This window comes from Vulpes vulpes, chromosome 5, assembly GCF_048418805.1.
Source record: "Vulpes vulpes isolate BD-2025 chromosome 5, VulVul3, whole genome shotgun sequence".
In the NCBI taxonomy this organism is placed as follows: domain Eukaryota; kingdom Metazoa; phylum Chordata; class Mammalia; order Carnivora; family Canidae; genus Vulpes; species Vulpes vulpes.
The window spans coordinates 122,420,716-122,439,293 of NC_132784.1; the positions used below are offsets into that span (position 1 = coordinate 122,420,716).

General features: G+C 38.2%; 1 protein-coding gene across 46 annotated transcripts in view; it reads left to right on the top strand.

Moving 5' to 3' along the window:
- The window catches only part of MAGI2 (membrane associated guanylate kinase, WW and PDZ domain containing 2), a 1,307,576-nt gene that overhangs the window by 1,013,695 nt on the left and 275,303 nt on the right, over positions 1–18,578 (top strand). The gene's annotated exons all lie outside the window — the stretch shown is intronic.

Below are 18,578 nucleotides of genomic sequence, written 5' to 3' on the forward strand. Positions count from 1 at the left end.
AATTTGATCTTGTTTACTTAAAATACTGATTCAAGATTTTTGTAGTGTTGTTTTTGAAATACATTAGAAAGAGTATTATAAAATGCAGGGACTATATCTCCAAAGACGTGTATCGCCATTACACATTTTTCACAATGTTGATTTAATTTATGATATCAATTCCCCAAAGTTAATGTGTCCTAGTACATAAACAAATTAGAGAATTACTTTTGAGGAAATGTTTTCACATCTCTATGGTCTGCATATTTGTTAATTGTTTTATTACCACTAGGTAAATGGTTCCTTCAGAAATAACTTCTTTTCAGGGTCACTAGTGAGTGAATAATAATCCATTTAATAGGAATTGCATCTCCTGAAAAGTTGAGCAAAGTTTTAAAACTAACCCAGCACATTTTTCAAACACTACAGTTGTTAAAACTACGTGTACATCATTTTCTGTAAGAGTTCAGTTAGGGAGTGTCCAACTCTACTATTCGTCTGGTGATATTTTACTCAACATGCACACCTTCATGTTGCCAAAAAATCATAGAGAAATATCAAATGACTCAACTTAAAATCGTCTTATTACCTACAATTAGAATAAGAGGAAATTATAGAATGAATACCATCTCAGTAGAGGGACAGGGTTCCCCAAAGCTTCTGAACTTCAGTGAAATACATAATAAACTTCTTTGTTTTCATGATAAGGAATAGTTAGTTATTTTTCCTCTGATCCAACCCACTAGTCCATGTTTCAAAACTATAAAGTGTAAACTTAAAAGAAAAGACATTTTCACAGCAACGCTTTTTCCCTTCTTACTCCTTTTGCTAGTTTGCTATAACCACAGTCTAAGCTAGCCTTACTCAGCCACAACGTCAAAACTTTTATTTAGAATTTAGCACATTTTCTTCATTGTTAATCACAAAATAGGTCCTAACAGAAAAACTTATATCTAATTATATTCACTGCTTCGCTTTTATTCCTCTTCATTCAAGAAACACATGTTCAGCTCTTCACTTTCACAAACTTCACAAACGTTACAGTACACAAGGGTGACAAAGATGGATAGGACATGGCCCAGCTCTCAGGGAGTTTTATCTAGGAAGGGGCCTCCGATAGCTAAACAAGGAGTTGTAACACAATATGAATAGGATGAATCTGTAATAACCCTGATGTTGGCACAAAGTTAAGAGAGTGGAAGGAGGAAGCAACAGAAATGTTTAAAAAGAAAAGCATGTTCCTAACCACATAGTCTTACTGGGCTTTTATAGAAATGATCATTTCTCTCATTGGAAAAGAATACAATGAAAGTTTGAAATCAACTGCTTATAAAATACTAAAAAAATTTAAATGTTTATTTTTAATTGTGAGATAATTTTAAGTAAAATGTAAGCGCATTTCTATGACATTCCACAAGTTAGAATAGGAATGGCTCCTCAGTTCATTCAGTTAATATTTTATGAATATCCATATGTCCCAGGTGGTCTGCTAATTATTAGGGATGCAAAAATGAAGAGACAGATGTTTCTATCCTTCAGAAGCTTAACTATAGAAATAATGAGTAGCATGTTACTGAGTATTTACATCAATTCAATAAAAATAAATACAAAGTTCAGAAATAGTACAGAGGAGTAGGAGATTCAGTCCATTGGGAGGTGCTTAGAGAAAGAGCCTCATAGAAACGACGATGCCTGAAAGAGTTTTGAATGATGAATAGGTGTTTGCTAGGTGTACAAATAAGGAGAGCCATAGGAAGAGGAAACAACATATGCAAAGCCACAGTAGTGGGGGATACCTAGAAAAGGTTTATGTGCCATCATAGTATATGGCAATATTCCAACCTCAGTAGCTATTCATGTGAACTAGCAAATAAAAAGATAATCATAACAGGTAAAGAAGAACTATTATGACATGTAGGAAACATCAAAGAATAGTATATGGTCATATAACCTCAACTAAAAAAACAGAGATATCATAAATGCATGAATACTTATGCATAAAAATCTTTCTCAAATACAGTTCTTATAGAAATTTTCAACCAATTAGGCATAGAGTAATTTCGACCAATTACTCTATGGCTGATGTTTTCTTTGTGTGTCCCTAGAACCTGAAACAGTGCAAGGCAAATAGCAGGTGCTCAATAAGTATGTGTTGGATGGATGAATGGGTGAGTGAATGGATTGTTGGATATACTTAGAAATTAAGAAGGGAAATTTGAATTGGCTAAATTCTACTTTTATAGCATGGCCTGGTGAAGGCTATTGGACCTATAGCTTACCAATAAAACAAAACAAACCAGCCTTCCAGTTTCTGGAAGAAATTAAAAAGACAAAAACATGTTAAGGACAAAATTAATTTTCTTTTTGTAATGACTATACAATGAGCCTATAATCTATAGGTTGATTATAAATGAACCTATAAATGAACCTAAAGATTTTTTTAAATAGACACTATAGATAAAATGATAGATCTTTAGTATTTAAAAGGTCTGTGGTCTCAGGGTGCCTGGGTGGCTCAGTCCGTTGAGTTTTCCACTCTGGTTTCAGCTCTGGTCATGATCTCAGGATTGTGGGATTAGCCAGAGTCAGGCTCCGGGCTCATTGGGGAGTCTGCTGGAGATTCTCTCTCTCTCTCTCTCTCTCTCTCTCTCTCTCCCTCTCCCTCTGCCCCTCCTACCACTTGTGTTCTCTCTCTTTTGCTCTCTCTCTCTCTCTCTCAAATAAATAAATAAGTCTTAAGGCAAGTAGTCTCATTTGACATTGAAATAAGCATGAAGATACTTGAATCAATTTTTCTAGCTCTAGGTTTTCCCTAATTTAGACAAAGAAGCATCAATAATTTGTATGAACACAAAGGAAGATTCCCTCTACTAAAATGTTGACCAAGCGTCCTGCACAATAGAAACAAGCGTAGGATGGGAATTCTTTCCTTTTCAGTCAGGACTGATTCAGGGAAAGGGGTACGGAAGAGGAGAAAATGAGGACACTGTGCCCCTGGCTGCTTTTTGACAAGTAATTGAGCCAATCCCCAATGGTCCTATAATGTTCTAGAAGAAACTTTCTTAGAAGAAATCACCACAGGACCCAGAAACCATCTGAGTTCTGATTTTTTAATATTCTACATCCTGGCAATCATTTGTAGGCACCAAAGATCCTGATAATATTCTTTAAACTACTTTAAAAATCAAGACTGATATACTAAGGCTTATAAACTGCAAAGCCCGAGAGTTATTTATCTAACATACTTCAGTGAAAAAGCTTCTCTCATTACACGATGTCTCCTGTTTTTCCTCAGGCTAATTTTTGAATCAAGGCTTGAGGTTTTCAACAAGTGTAAGAGGGAGGAAAGCTGGCCTGCCTGTGAAGTTCTTCTGTAAAATTATGAGGTCACTCCCAATCTATTAGATGTTATTTGCCCTCTTCTAAAATGTATCTGTGTTATGAGTGAAATGGCAAGAAACTGGGAGGCTAGCATCCTGACATTCTCTGGCTCCCCGCACCTCTCCATCCCAGCAGATCACCGTTACTGCTCTTTCACTGTTTGCCTCCTCGTTCTTTGTGTTTCTGGAAGTAGAGGCAAAAGATAAATTTTGTCAGAATCACTTGGGGAGCTTTTAAAGATGCAGATTCCTGTGCCCCTGTGCCTACTGATTCCAGCTTCCTAGAAGTGGTTTTTGGAAATGTGCATTTATAGACTTACAAAAATTGTCAAATAAATACATGCATGTGGGAAAAAATAGCATCAAAATATCTGTAATGCATAAAATATCTCCTGTCGTGCCCCTCTCCACCCTCCAGGCCCACATCTCAGAGGCACTCAATCAGTTTGTGTTCTTATAGATGGTAAATACCTTCACACCTCCAATTAATATGTTTATACTGTTGTGTTGATTTAACAGATTTAGACATGACCTATATTTACTTCCTCTTAGAAAGAAATGAAGATTTCACTCTCTTGTCTCCCATCTGCCTTCCCACACTTTCCCAGTAGAATTTCACAACTAATTTTAGTAATATTTGTACAGTTTTTGCATTACCGTGGCTTTATAAATTTGTTCACTGACCCCAACTGTGCACCATTAATACATTTTCCCCCCTCAAACAGCTTTGAGAAGTTTCACTTTGTCTTTCTCTCTTGCAATCTCTTTCTTCAAATAATTTTTTTTTTTTCCGCCAAAAGCACCATCACATTAGGTCCTCTAGACAGTCCTCTTTTTTCTGGGCATCTTTTGTCTTCCTGTTCCTGTCTGAGGATAATTGTTCATCTTGACCCGTGGGGACATTCCATTGTGTCTCTTCCCAGCAGAGCCCACCGTTATCCATATCCATACCTCTTTATTTTATGGACGCTCATTTTATTAGAGTGCAGTCCTCACATGTGCTATGATCCTCAATTGTCCATATTTAAAAGTAAAACTGAAAAGTTTCTCTAGGGTTCTTAGCCAGGGACGAAATATAAAAGTCTGTTAGATGGGGACATATATTGTTTTTGGAGACATCCTCAGTTTTCGACTCGGGGTAGGTGATGGGAGTTCTGCATACGGTGCTATCAGGAGGCATCTGCTGTATACTTGTGTCAATGCCTCCTAATCCCAGACTCTGGGATTCTGCAGAGCAGCTGACAGCCCTTCTTGCCTGTGTCGCCCCCTCCTCCAAGAACACACTAGAACAGGAATCAGCAAATGCTTTCTGTAAAGGTTCAAATAGTAAATATTTTAGGCTTTGTGGGCCAGGTGGTCTCTGTCACACTGTTTAACTCTGTTGTCATGAAAGCAGCCTTAGACAACACATAAATAAATCAGTATGGCTGTGTTCCAGTAAAATTGTATTTACAAATATAGGCAGCAGGTTTTGCACCATGGGCCAGAGTTTGCCAACCCCTACTCTGGAATAGACCTTCCAAAGCCATCGTAAATTAGTTATCTTGCCTTGATTTTCATTCCATATTCTAAAATTCTCTTGAGCTGTCATGTCATATAACAGCCCCTCTGTCACATAAATGGCTTCTCTCGGGTTCTTTTCATTGCTGTGGGTTTATGCGTTTTAAAGTCTTTGTTAAGGAGGATAGCCATGGGGAATCCCTGGTTGGCTCAGCGGTTTGGCACCTGCCTTTGGCCCAGGGTGCGATCCTGGAGTCCTGGGATCGAGTGCCATGTCAGGCTCCCGGCATGGAGCCTGCTTCTCCCTCCTCCTGTGTCTCTGCCTCTCTCTCTCTCTCTCTCTCTCTCTCTCTCTCTATATATATATATATATATATATATATATATATATATGTCATAAATAAATAAATAAATCTTTAAAAAAAAGGAGGATAGCCATGTGCAATCAGTCTGTCATATGAAACTAGACGCCTTAGGATCTGCATTTTTATACCCATTAAAGTTTGAGAACTACTGCATGTAGTGGTAGGTAGCCAGAAGACTCCTTTTCCATCTACTGTACAACTTAAACATTCTCCATCCTACCCTGACCACCTTGCAACAGAGCCTATGCTCAGAATTGCTTTTAAGGAGTATTTTTGAATATTCCTGGGTACTAACTTTTGGAGTAGAGTCCGTGGCCATCTACCTAATAGAACAAAGCTGATTAATCCTTCTGTTTATCTTTCATATCAGTCTAGGACATTGAATCAAGAGCAATTTCTCATTATGGGGGGAGGGGGGACTTTAACCCTGATAATACCCTATCCCGTAATTCATATGATCTGAAATCTTAGCTATCCTTTTGCTTGCTAGGGAACTGCAAAGATTTACCTGAATCTGTGGGTGCTGTGTGAGCAGATGACTGCTGTGCTTTCAATGTGACAATTATCGCCCCTCTTAGGGCAGGCTCTAGTACTGGTTCTCCAGTTAATGGCCACCCAATGGTTTCCCACTCTGCCCTACCTGAGTTTTTTTTTAAAAGATTTTATTTATTTATTCATAAGAGACACAGAAAGAGAGGCAGAGACACAGACAGAGGGAGAAGCAGGCTCCATGCAGGGAGGCTGACATGGGACTTGATCCTGGGACCCAGGATCACGCCCGGAGCTGAAGGCAGATGCTCAACAACTGAGCCACCAAGGCATCCCCCTACTTCAGTTTTATTTGATCCTCCCTAACCATTTTTAGCTCCTTAGCCATTTAATGAAATTCCATGTTTGTTAACTAAATATCTCTTGAGAAACAGTGTATGTAAAAGAAAGCCCAAGAAGTAATTCCAAAATGTTTTGTGTCTCATCTTCTGTCAACCTGATAACCTGTATCCAGCACAGCCTTCCTTTTGAATTTTTATCTGTCCCCACTGCTCTTACACTAACTGGCTTGCCTTATAAAGTGTCTTAGTGAATCAGCCAGTTCTTCATCATCAGCCTCCACCTCCATTGATCATATTTAGATGGTCCTGTCAATTTCCAGAGGCAAATGAATGAATCAGAGAAATGTAATTTTTCTGTTTGAAGTATCTGTGCAGTTTTCTATTGCAAACCACACCAAAACTCAGAGACAATCAGACATTCACTCATGATTCCACATTCTTGCCTGGAGTCTGTTGGGTGCTTCTTATCTGCTGGGCTCACTTTGGGACTTTCATGCAGCCACATTAATTAAGAAGCCCTCCTGGGGCTGGGATGTGCTGGGTGGTTTCATTCACAGTTGATGCCTCAGCAGGGATGGTTGGGATTCCCAAGGGCTGACAAGGCACCTCTCTTTCCACATGGTCTCACCAACACGGTGTCTGGACCAGATTCTGTGGTGGCTTAGGGCCCTAAGGGAAAGCTGTCAAGCCTCTTAAGAGCTACCCTCAAACCAGCACAGCATCACTTCCACCCCTTCAACTGATCAAAGCAAGTCAAAGTTGAGCCCATATTCAAGGGCCCAGAAACTAGGCCCCCTGTTTTGATGGGAGAAGGGGCAAAACGTCTCTAGTAATCTTTTATCTACCACAATATCCTTTCTGTGGCTTCCTTGTTTCTGAATTACTTGACTTTGTTCCAATGTCCCTCAGAAAATTATCTTTTATTTTTGTGGACACTCTACCTCTTTACCTTTCTGACACAGAAGCGTTGATGATGTGTTGCCTTCCAATTCTCCATCGTGCTATGAATAAATAACAGTGAATCATAATGCCTCATCCAGGGAACATGAGCAGTAAAATCACCAGGTCTCCAGCTCTGTCTTCCTAATAAAAATAGAGGAAGTGGTTACAGCAATTCACTGTGTAAGATCTAGCAAAATATTCAGACTTAGATCTATGTGAGATAATTTTCTAAATTGCCCCTTGATATTAGACATTTATGAGCTTTAGATGCTCAAAAAAAAAAAAAAAGAATCTTGCGCTCTACAAAATAGAATTGAATTTCTAGCCAGCTGACCAATACTAATATCTCTAGTAGAGAAGAAATAAACTGTGCTTGTTTAGCTTGTCAATATATTTACTCTTGATTCTTTCCTAACACCCCGAACTTTTAAAACCTCACTTCATTTTGTTCAAATACCTAACATCTCCCCTGCAAGTAATGTGTCTTTCAGATCAATCACCAGACATCTGGCAGAGAAGGCAAGAGCTACAGTAAACACTTTTTATCTTCTGTCCTCCTTTTAGGATGATATATTAGGTAATTCAAATGCCATCATTGACACAATACTTGATTTTTGGCTATAAACTGAACCACTTGAAAGGATTAAAAAATTGTTGCACCAATTCTTAAAATCATGATATGCTTCAATAACACATTTAGTTTTAAAAAAGAGGTCTTTGTAACCCAAACAAATGCTATTGCAGTGCCTCTTTTTGGCACATTTCTATCTTTTCTCTTTTTGTAAGTGCCTTGTACAACGCTGTGTATGACCTCTTCGTTTAAAATCAGAACCTAGATAAAAGCTCACTTGAGAAGGATTAACAACTATACAAGTTCTATCTAGTTTTCATCTCTGCCCCAGGCTGAAGAACTGTATTCTCATTTTAGCACAGATATAGCAAAGTTTGTTGCTTTGATTTTGTTTCTAGTTTCAGTGTTGGCATCCATTTGGGTAAAGTCACACAGTAATTGAGTTATAACAGTCATGACCATTGTACCTATTAACACCAAGGAAATCAATGCACTTGCACTTAAATGTACTTTTCTCACTATTATTTTTTTTTAAGTTATTCTGCAGAAAAGCTTTACGTTAATTTGCAGTACAGGTTCTCTGACCCTCCAGGAGCTAAAGAAGAAAGGAGATCAGGCTCCTACTCAGCCTAAGAGACCAGCTCAGAATGGGGCTAGAGGCTATAACACCAGGGATGTTACATTAGAGTGATCTTACTGGGTATGAGATGTTGATTTAAAAATCTGAAAACTTATTACATTTAATGGAAATGGACTGGAGATTATGGGGTTAATGCTGTCTTTTTATTACGTACTCTATAGAGGAAGTAGTTGGTTGTCAGTATATTAGTGAAAGGTTTTCAGCTTAAATTAGACACATTTGAAATAATGGCATTATCTCAATGCATTTAATAAGTTTTAATAATTTTAATTTCTTAGCCCTGGGGTCAGGATCACCAGTTTCCTTGCTTATAAATGAAACAAAAGTATCCACATAGGTATAAAGAATACCAGATTCTGGTATCTGGATGGGCATATATGTTTGTATAGACAATGTTAAATTCATACATTTCCTATCATTCTCCATCTAGCAACTAATGGAACTGAGTTCTTGGTTCATCAGGAAACAATTTGTTTGTTTGTTTGTTTGTTTGTTTGTTTGTTTGTTTTATAAAAGGTGCTTACTTTCACCTGCCCCCTCCTTCAGTGGACCTGTAAACACTTGTTATTTGCCATCTCCCCTTGCCCCCCAGCACCTACCTATAAGCTCTCCGAGGTCAGAGCCTACATCTGACTTCATCAATAATCAATTCCTGAGGCTTATTTACTATCAGATATATGACATATATTCAACTTGGTGATGAGCAGTTGAAGGAATCTATCTGATTTGCTTCCATGGATTACTATGAAAGCACAAGATTTGCTGTAATAATCGTAGATTTTTCAATGATTATTTATGCTGCCTTAGAGAATTATTTAAGGCTTTTCTTTGTCTAATTTAACCAAACATTTCATATGATGAACTATTACATGTAAAGTACTTAGGATAGGGCATGACATATAGAATCATTTGAAATTGGTAACCATTATTAATATTTATAAGACTATCTTCCAAGAAATTGAAGGAAGCTTTAGTATTCTGGGAATGATAGATAAATGATAAGATTTATGAACAGCTTAGGATGCTCACCATTTGGACCCTGGGATTGAAATGATTCTGTATGGAACACTAACAACAAAACAACTCTTGCTTCTTAAAATACTTTTCAATTTTAAAGGAGGTAATTAGAAAATTTTTAGAATTGTAGTGCCATGTTTAAAATTCTTATTCTACTGGTAGATTGGCAGCTGAAGTAGGACATTCAACCTCATGGGTGTGCATATACCACTGAAAACTGGGCTGGGGTACCATTGAGGCATGCCATTGGATTCTGACTCCTGTTACTATACATGTTGGAGACGCCACTAACCTAACCTTCATCTGTTTAATGAAGCTCCTTACTTTTTGATACTATAACCCACTCCAAAACAAAAATGTGTCAATCCTGAATCGTATGAAACAAAAAGAAAAGTCTTAGGAGGGTAAGATAGTTGGAAAATGCCTGAGGCAAAAATATATATATATGTTTATGTTAAAAGAAATAATACTCCTTGAATCAAATATCCATATAGACTATTGGAGCATATCCCTACAGACTGTCATGCAGGCTTGTAAGGGCTCAATGAGTAGTTTAGTTTCCTAGATACACACACATATATCACCATCTACAGATAAGTGAGAAAAAGAGGCAAGAAATATGTCTTCCACTGTTTCCTCAGCTAAGTCTTAGATCTTAGTTCATAATTATAAATCTCTTCGCATTCTAAACAAGAAGACTTCACGGAAGTCAATAGGAGATAAATTGCCATGCAGACCTTTGTTTATAAGTGTAATTCTGCTGGTTTTTGCAAGCTGCCAGTGAAATTAGAGATGGAGCGCGCTGGAGTCTGCAAATATCAAAGCTGCTGCAGCTGCAGAAACGTGATTTTCCCGCATCCAGTGTAATTAAGGCGCCTCTCACATGCGCCAGCTGATGATTTGCATGAACTGGCAGGAGCACACACGGTAAATCTCACGTCATCATCAAATTGCCTACTTTGTTCAAAAAGCCAGCTCTGTAAGGTGCATTTGGCATCCCTTCATGGCAAGAACTATTGTCAGAAACTAAAACATTTCATCACGTAAACGAGGTATTGACCAAAATAAGGGGGAACTTTGTTTTCCGAAGCCAAGATTAATAACCTAGAACTGTCTTTCTCCACATGATCACCTTTGTGTTCCTTCCCTCTTTGTTTTAAAGTGTTGGCTCCTGAAATTTTCACTTCTCTTCTTTGTTTGTTCTTCTATCCCATTGTCTCACCTGACTAGGAAAAAAAGAAAAAAAAAAAAACAAAGAAAAACACCTGGATCTATTTCCTCCCATTTTCTCATAAGACAATGAAATTTGGGGAATGAGAAAGCTGACTTAGATTGCCACATCTCTAAATGCAATATGAAGCACTTAACATACTTTCAAGCTTGATGATGGATAGACACACTATGTAGTAACACCAGTATGTTTTTGGAGCAGCTTCTCACTGACTTGTATATGATTGTGATCTGAATTGGGACATAAAAACTTTGAAGTATTAGAGTAATGAGGTTGGTGTTAGATGTAGCAAGAGCTGAAATGATAAGAATCCATCCTGTGTGCAGTGAACATTCCTGGAAAACGAGGTAACAGGCTTTTCTGGTCCATGACATTTGCCTACAGGCTACATCCGTGGTGACAGGTGTAATCTCAGAATTTACAAAGAACGACCTCAACTACAAACTAAAAGATATGGAATTGTTTTCAGTGTTTTTCATCAAGGCTGGGTCTTTGGGTTTTTTTTTTAACAAAATGCAAAGGTCATTTTTCCTTTGGAATAAAATAACCACCTGCCATTTCCTAAAGAAAAGGTGACATTTTTCTATGAAAAGGAGACATTTTGCCCAGAGGCAAGTGGAGGCAGTTCCTGGGATTGCCTGACAGTGAGTTTACATAAGAGCAGAGCAAGATGCTGTGCCTCTGGCAGAAATGACATTTTTTCTCCTGCTCCAGAGTTCCAAATTCTAAAAAATACAAAACTGACTTTTTGGTGGTGATTCTGGTCTCTTATTGATGTGTGCAGTGGCATTACTAATTAACGTGTGAATGCATGCCATGCTGAGACAAGGGAAGATTATACAAAGTGGCAGACTGGAGACTGAGCCCTGAGCTAGAGGTCCAGCACTCCACCTTGGATTTCTGTCACTGACTAATCTAGTTTCACCTAGTACCTCACTGCACAACATCAGTATTCCTGTCTCTTAATAGTTACTACAAAATAGATATATCAATTTGCTCATTCATTTATTCAGCAAACTTATCATGGGTTGGTAAATTGGGTCTTTTCATAGAACTGGCTATGGTCCCATTACTGTCCCTGTGGCTACTGTGGAACTGCCCTGCTACAATAAACTGCCCCCCTCTTCCTCTACAGAAACAGAAGCTGGAGAGAGAAAAAGAATCTTCGACATAGTTTGCCTTATGTAGGATGCAGAGCTTGTATTGAGAGGGAATCCAGTAGTCCCCACGTGAAAGGGAGGAGTGCTTCCCATCCCCATCTCAACCCACGTGAGGAGGGAGGCTCAAAGGGAATAATTACTCATTGAAATTGAGATTGTCTAAAACAAGGTGTTTAAACGAGGTGTTTTGATTTCCAAATTGGACATCTGCTCGGGCAGTAAGTGGACTTGCTTCCTTTGCCCATCAGACTAGGAAAGAAGTGAATTGGAGAGAGGGGGACGATAGAGAGAAAACAACAGTGAAGCCACTGCACCCAGATTTGGCATGACAAGGCTATGCAAGTTCTCTGTGGTTGAAAAGACCTTGGGAAAGAGACCTTGACCTGAGCCAGCCATCTTCCATATATCGCCCAGGAGAGCCACCTGCTGGGCAAGGAAAACCCTGCATCAACAGGCTGGGCAGCGCTCCAATATGGAGATGAAGGAGGTCAAGCTTGAACCAAATACTGCACTGACCCTGGGATGAATGCACAGACCCATTCCATGAAAGAGCCAGCCCCTAGGCACCTGCCATTCAATGGCTAGTTACCATTCACTAGACAGGCAGCTGCAACCAACACCATTGCACCCAATTGAATAAAAAAGACTTCCTCTCTGGAAGAACTAGACCTTGAAGAGGAAGGGAGAGAAGCAGTGACCCAGGGGCAGACCATGCCTCCCCTGCCTCAAAGCTGTCAGGGTCCTAGTACGAGCCATGCAGAGGGTAGGAGGAAAAGAGGTTTAAATCAAGTTTAAAGTTGAGGCTTTAATGAGACTAGGCATATTGTAGTCTAAAGTGACCTAAAAGTTAAGAATTTTCCCAAGCTATCATTAAGGAAATGGAGAAAAGGATGAAAATACTAACTATAGGAAAAAACCCACTTCACATTTTTACCACCCCCTCCCCCCAGATAAGACTGCCCAGAAAGTATGTGTGTGCAGGGAGTGCCCACCACACATCAGCCATCCTTTCAGGTTCTGGGGGCTCATGAATGAATAATACATTAAGGATTGTGCAGTCTGGCAAAGCAACAGAGGTATGTGAGCAATTTCAAATGACACCTGGAGATAAATACTGGAAGAGATGTGTGCAGACTCCTGAGGACTGTGTCTCTCACAAGAGGAGAGGGTGTAGGGAGAGTCCAGGAAAGATTTCACAGATGAAGTGTGATTCCGAGACCTGAAGGGAGATTATGAATTTATTAAGTAGTCCAGGTATGGGGAGTGTAGCGTGCAAAAGTGCAGACATCCATTCATACAGCAGGCACATATGGGAGCTTTTACTATGAGCCAGGAGCTGTGCCAGGTGGGATTTCGGCTTATAAGATGAAAACAATGTGATCCTTGCATGGATCCATGTCTAGGGGACATGGAAAAGTACCAGCTGTTTGCTACGCCTGAAACCGAGGAGGACAGAAACAAGTTGAGGTGAAAGGCTGCCAGGAGCTTAACAGGGAAGGGAGCTACAAAACACACTTAAGAGGCACTGAGGGGTTGCAGGCAGGGCTGCAAATTCATCAAATGTGCATTTTAGAAAGACAGCTCTGGAACCAGTATAAACTACAAATTGTAGAAAAATAGACAAGAATCAGAAGAGAAGTTATGAAATGTTCAGGATCTCTTTCATCTCCCTCCCCACACCAGCCTTCTCTGGTTCTCTTTATGGACTCCACCAATGGGCTCCCTTGCCCTAGAGCTTCATTTGGGCTTGGTGGGTGGGAAGAAGCAGCTGGCCATCAGAGGGCTGGAAGGGAATGAGGGGTTGGTACTCTGTGCCTTAGTCTGTTTGCTGCCGGGTTGATATGTGCTGGGCATCCATCTTTTGGAAGCTCTGCTCTAAGTACGGAGGAGAAGAGGAAATAAAATGGGACAGTAGAATCAACGTTCCTTCTTGTCTGAGTGAATGGGATGAGTGAAGAAAGTTAAGTATGTTTGCTTCTTTGGGTTGCACGCTTTAGCAAGTAAGTGGACTATGGTGCCTATAATACCACAGGAGAAGCCAGCTTGGAGTGTTTTAGCCTAACAAGAATGTTTTAATAACTCCTAAGCCATAAGGAATTGAGGCTAAGTTAGGTAATATGTGAACAAGTTTTCTATAAGGTTTATGTATGTAAGAGTCAACATCTATACACATTTGAACAATTGTTCAAAGACAAGTTCTCAATTCCATAATTTGTATTTTCTTTGTTAAATGTTTTATTTTATGATTCCCTGATTGGGTTTTTTTTCCCAGGGAGGAGTGGTAGCAATAGGATTTACTTTATGTTGCCAGCAAAGTTCATACTTGTTAACAACTCAGTGGGATGGGAAGAGAGAGAATTATATGCTAAAATCTACAACATAGAGATGCGAAGTGCTTCAGTCATTGAATAGCTGCCAAAAGGAAAAAGCAGCAGCCTTGTTTTCCATTAAATTCTTCTAGGTTTTTCCAGATGGGAGAATAACCACAAATGGGTGAAAATTATACAGACAGACTTTGACTTATTATAAAACATAGCTTATGACAGAACTGAGTTCCGTCTAATAATAATATTCATTAATCGAGTTTAATGGCACTGTGCCAAACTCTTAATATATAGTATCTGATTTAATCTCTATAGTAACCCAGTGGGATAGAGATAATTACTCTTATTTTACAAACAAGAAAACTTATGTTCAGAAAATTTGAGAACTTAGCCCAAGCTCACACCATTAGTACATAGTAAGGCTGAGAGTCATATCCCTATTTGACTACCATGCTATTGCTTTCTAGGAGAACAGTCAGCAACCCAGAACTGGAAGTCTAATCAGAGTCTTATTAATCACTTCTCAGGTATTTCTGCTCTCGTTGGAAGTTGAACCATTTGGCTCATAAAAGTCACCATCTCTAAGGTGCAATATCATTACACTCCTTCTCTACCTGCCTTCTCTTTCTTTCCACCCACTCCTCCTCTAACCCATTTTTCATGAATAGTATGTGTGTGTCTATGTGTGTGTTAAATTCAGTCTGTAAAACATTCTGTACTTTTTTATCAATAAAGAAAGACATTGGGGGAAAGTGCTAGAGAGAAGAAAAACAAATCTGTTCCCTTTTCAGTGTTCCCTTATATACCCTGGTACACATATCTTATATACCCCTATCTGGCTAGATAAAAGGAAAATTTAAGGTTAATACACAAAATGAATAATATTTTATAATAGCATGTTTTTTCACTTGCCATATGACCCAGTTTTTTGCCCCAACCCTCACTGATTTCAAGGGAGAGCAGAGCCAGCAAATATATATAGAAGCTATTTCACATTTTTTAAATCAACAAATGGTACCTAGTATTAAGAAGTATTGGACTAAAGATGTTTCAAAACTTCCTGAAACAAGAAGACCTATGAAGTAGTTTTTCTAAGTATGTCATTTAGATAACCAAGTTATCTTAACAGAGAACTTAGAGTCCTAAGAAGATTTCACATGATTATTGAGGTTCAAATGAAACTATATTTTGTGAAGGGAAACCTATGAACACATAAAATAGACATAATTAGACTAAGGTGTAAATAATGAACTAGGATTCCAGGGCAGGTCTCTGAGGCTCCTAATTCCAAACTACTTCCCCCACTTTGGGAGCACTTTGGGACCTCATTCAGTTTCAAGTATGGGACAGATGAAGGAATGTAGAATTACCCAAGAAGTGGTCCCAAGAGATTTGATGTTTTCTCAAGACAACTGAGGATGTAGAATCATCTTTGAGGCTTTTACACCAATACAAATACGTTATGTCTCTTTTACTTAAAGAAAAATGTCTGTCCTTTGTTCACATATTTAAGATGTTGAAATGAACAATGAAGTCCTCAGAGGAAAATTAATTACAGGAAGAGATTCATCAATGCTGAGTTAAATGCTGAGAATTTGCATCACACTCTGTTCATGTCTAAGACCAACTATGTATTGGGTATCCTTGCCCAGTAGACCTCTGCCATTTACTGGGATAAATAACACAGTGACTGCAAAAAATATTTTGGAAATTACAAAATATGCTTTGATTATAAGTTGATTTTATGATGATTTTACATTCCTAAATATCTTAATATGCTATTTTCTCCATTTTAACTTACTGTGCTGATGTGCATTCTTATCTTTTCCCTTCTGGGTGTTGTCAATCTGTCTAATTAGATTATAGGCTCATTAGGTGGAGGCCAATAGCTAATTCCATGTTTAGTACAGAAACAGTACACTGTTGGTATTTAATCATCCATACTCTCCTGTTCTGGCTCAGCAGGGTATAACAATACATCTTCTGAAAGCTCACTAGAGTGAAAATTTCCCTGCAGAGGACAAGAAGAAAGCAAGAAGGACAAATGAATTTTCATTCAACCCTCGAAGAGTTCCTCTTTTTATGAGAGTATAATAGCTAAGCCACTAACCTATAGAATGGAAAATCAGCCTGAATACATGTAAAAGAAAAAAAAATCAATATGCAGTAGTCGTTTTATGCAGCACTATTCAATTCCAAATTGTGGAATTCAATTGACAGTTTGTGGAAACAAAAACAAAAAACAAGATGTGTTATGCCATTTGAGGAAGAAGTAAAGCAAATAATTTGTATATGGTACTTTTATGAATGTCTCAAAACTGTTTAAGGAAAGCTAACTCAGTGTTCCTTGAGGAATCACGAATGAAGCAAGAGTAGAGAAAGTATTAATTTACCTAATATATAGGTAAGAAAAAAAAAAAACTTGACAAAGCTCCAGGATTCAGAGTTTATCAGTTCTGGGGCCAGATTCCCTGATTGCTTATCTGCTCTCCTGTATAGTTTGTAAAATCTATAGGGATTTAACAGTATCTGCTCACTCTGGGGTAAGAATTTAAGTTCTGCCAAAATTCTTAATAAAAAGAGTTTCGCATTTTCTTCTCCTTAGTTGAATCCCTGTTGGTTTGAAACCGAGTTTACCATGGCTCCTTCTGGAGCTTTATTTAGCTTAATTGACAGTGTCTGCTAAAAGCAAAGACAGAAAAAACAAAATTATTCACTTTTCATTGATAGGTAAATTCCTTACGAGTTTACTGATAGGTTAATAACAGAAATTTTTTAGCAACTCTATTTTATGATACATACACAGAAGGCTACAGAGTTCTTTTTCTTGCCAGCTAAGTAAGGCATTCCCCCTGAAAATATCATTAACACCACTTGGAGGTCATGTAGAAATCAACTTAAGGATCTCAGAATGTTTAAAGAGATTGTTCTATAATCCTCTCAGTGTAAAGGAGAAAAATGCAATGTAAAAGATGACTTCTTATCTTTGTGCATCCAGTGTCATCACTGGGCTAAAATTTGATGAGAGAAAAAGGAATGCAAGTTTTTATTCATTGCTTACAATGCACCTTGAAAACTGTAGAGAGAGAGAGAGAGAGAGAGAGAGACAACTTTGTATCTGAAAACATTTCCATCAAAAGTGATAGCTATAGGGAATAAATGGACACTTGTAAAAGAGATTTAGCTGTCAACAATATGAACAAGGAATGTAATTTGAATGTATTGTACATTTCTGAATATCTCCGGTGGACATCCAGGACATATCTGTGCAAGTCCCCAAACCCAAAGACTCCTGATGCAACAAAGTATCTTCTGTGATTGATTGTAGAAATAGCAAACCTTCCATCATGGAAGAGGTTTCAAAGAAGAATATGTTTTGGAGTGAATCGAGGAAAGTATAGGAAATTGTTGAAGCAAAACAAAGTCAATACTGAGAGAAAAGAGAAAGGAAGAGACAGGAAGAGAAAGAGAACCACAACTTCTTGCCGTAAATGAAAAGCATGTTTGTATACCTGCTAATAAAAAGAAGCCTAGTTTTGAAGACTTAATTCTTAGCCTCTTAATATACATTTGATCTTTATTTGAATGGTTTACAATTCTGAATGTAATAGAGTCTGAGCTAATTGGCTGAGAATGATAATATCCTTTAAAACTAGCTTCTGGCATAATGTCCAGTCTTCTCCAGGCCTATAATTACTGATGTGTGTATGTGAGCAAGGAACTATGTGATTTAGTTGGGCTCAATGGGCTAGTAATAATACCCCTGATCAGTGTTTGAAATCCTCCAAGGAAGAATCCTGTATGAATAGCATGACTAAATTCTATAGAAAGCAGTGCTTGTAAGAAGTAAAAGGAATAACAGAATACATGAACTCCATCATCAACTCTTATTTCTGGGAAAATGGCAAAAAAAAAAAAAAATGCAACCCTGCCAAGTATATGCCAGCTAATGTGATTCATTTTGGATATGAGTTAACACTTTAGCACACAGATGTCCAGATCCCGCATGATGTCTCTCACTTAATACTGGCTCATATTAATGATTTCACTTAGTTGTGTGAAATCAAAATGCAAAACACTTAATTCCAAGTGGGAAATGACAGAAAATGCTAACAGAAAAGCCGACTTGGAAACTTGGGGAAGTAAGTTCTTTCTTACCTCAATGTCCTCAGCCCTATAATACGATGATTAGATTATGTCTGAGGTCCTCTCCAGCTCTAAAATCATATAAATGGCCAATTATGAACCACAAAATTACAAGTCTTGATTTAATAACAGTGTAAAGCTGGGGCCTTTAAACAGCATACCCAAATCAGCAAACTGGATAAAGTTCATCCATAAAGAGGTAGGCCCGACTATTGACTCTGGGAATCCATGTCCTGTCCTCTAGTAGAAATAGCCACAATATGTTGCATACCATTTAATAGAATCAAAATATAAGTACCAACAAAAGCACAGTCAGCTCATCTTTTGATTTCTAATGAAGACATGCACAAGAAACTATACAGCCTGAAAATGTCATAAAATGTTGAATTACCCTGCAGAAAGACACACTGCACAATTACTATAATTGATTGGGCAAAGAATGATGGCTAAAGGTACCACGCAAAAGGCAGTGGACTGAGAAAAAGTCAACTCA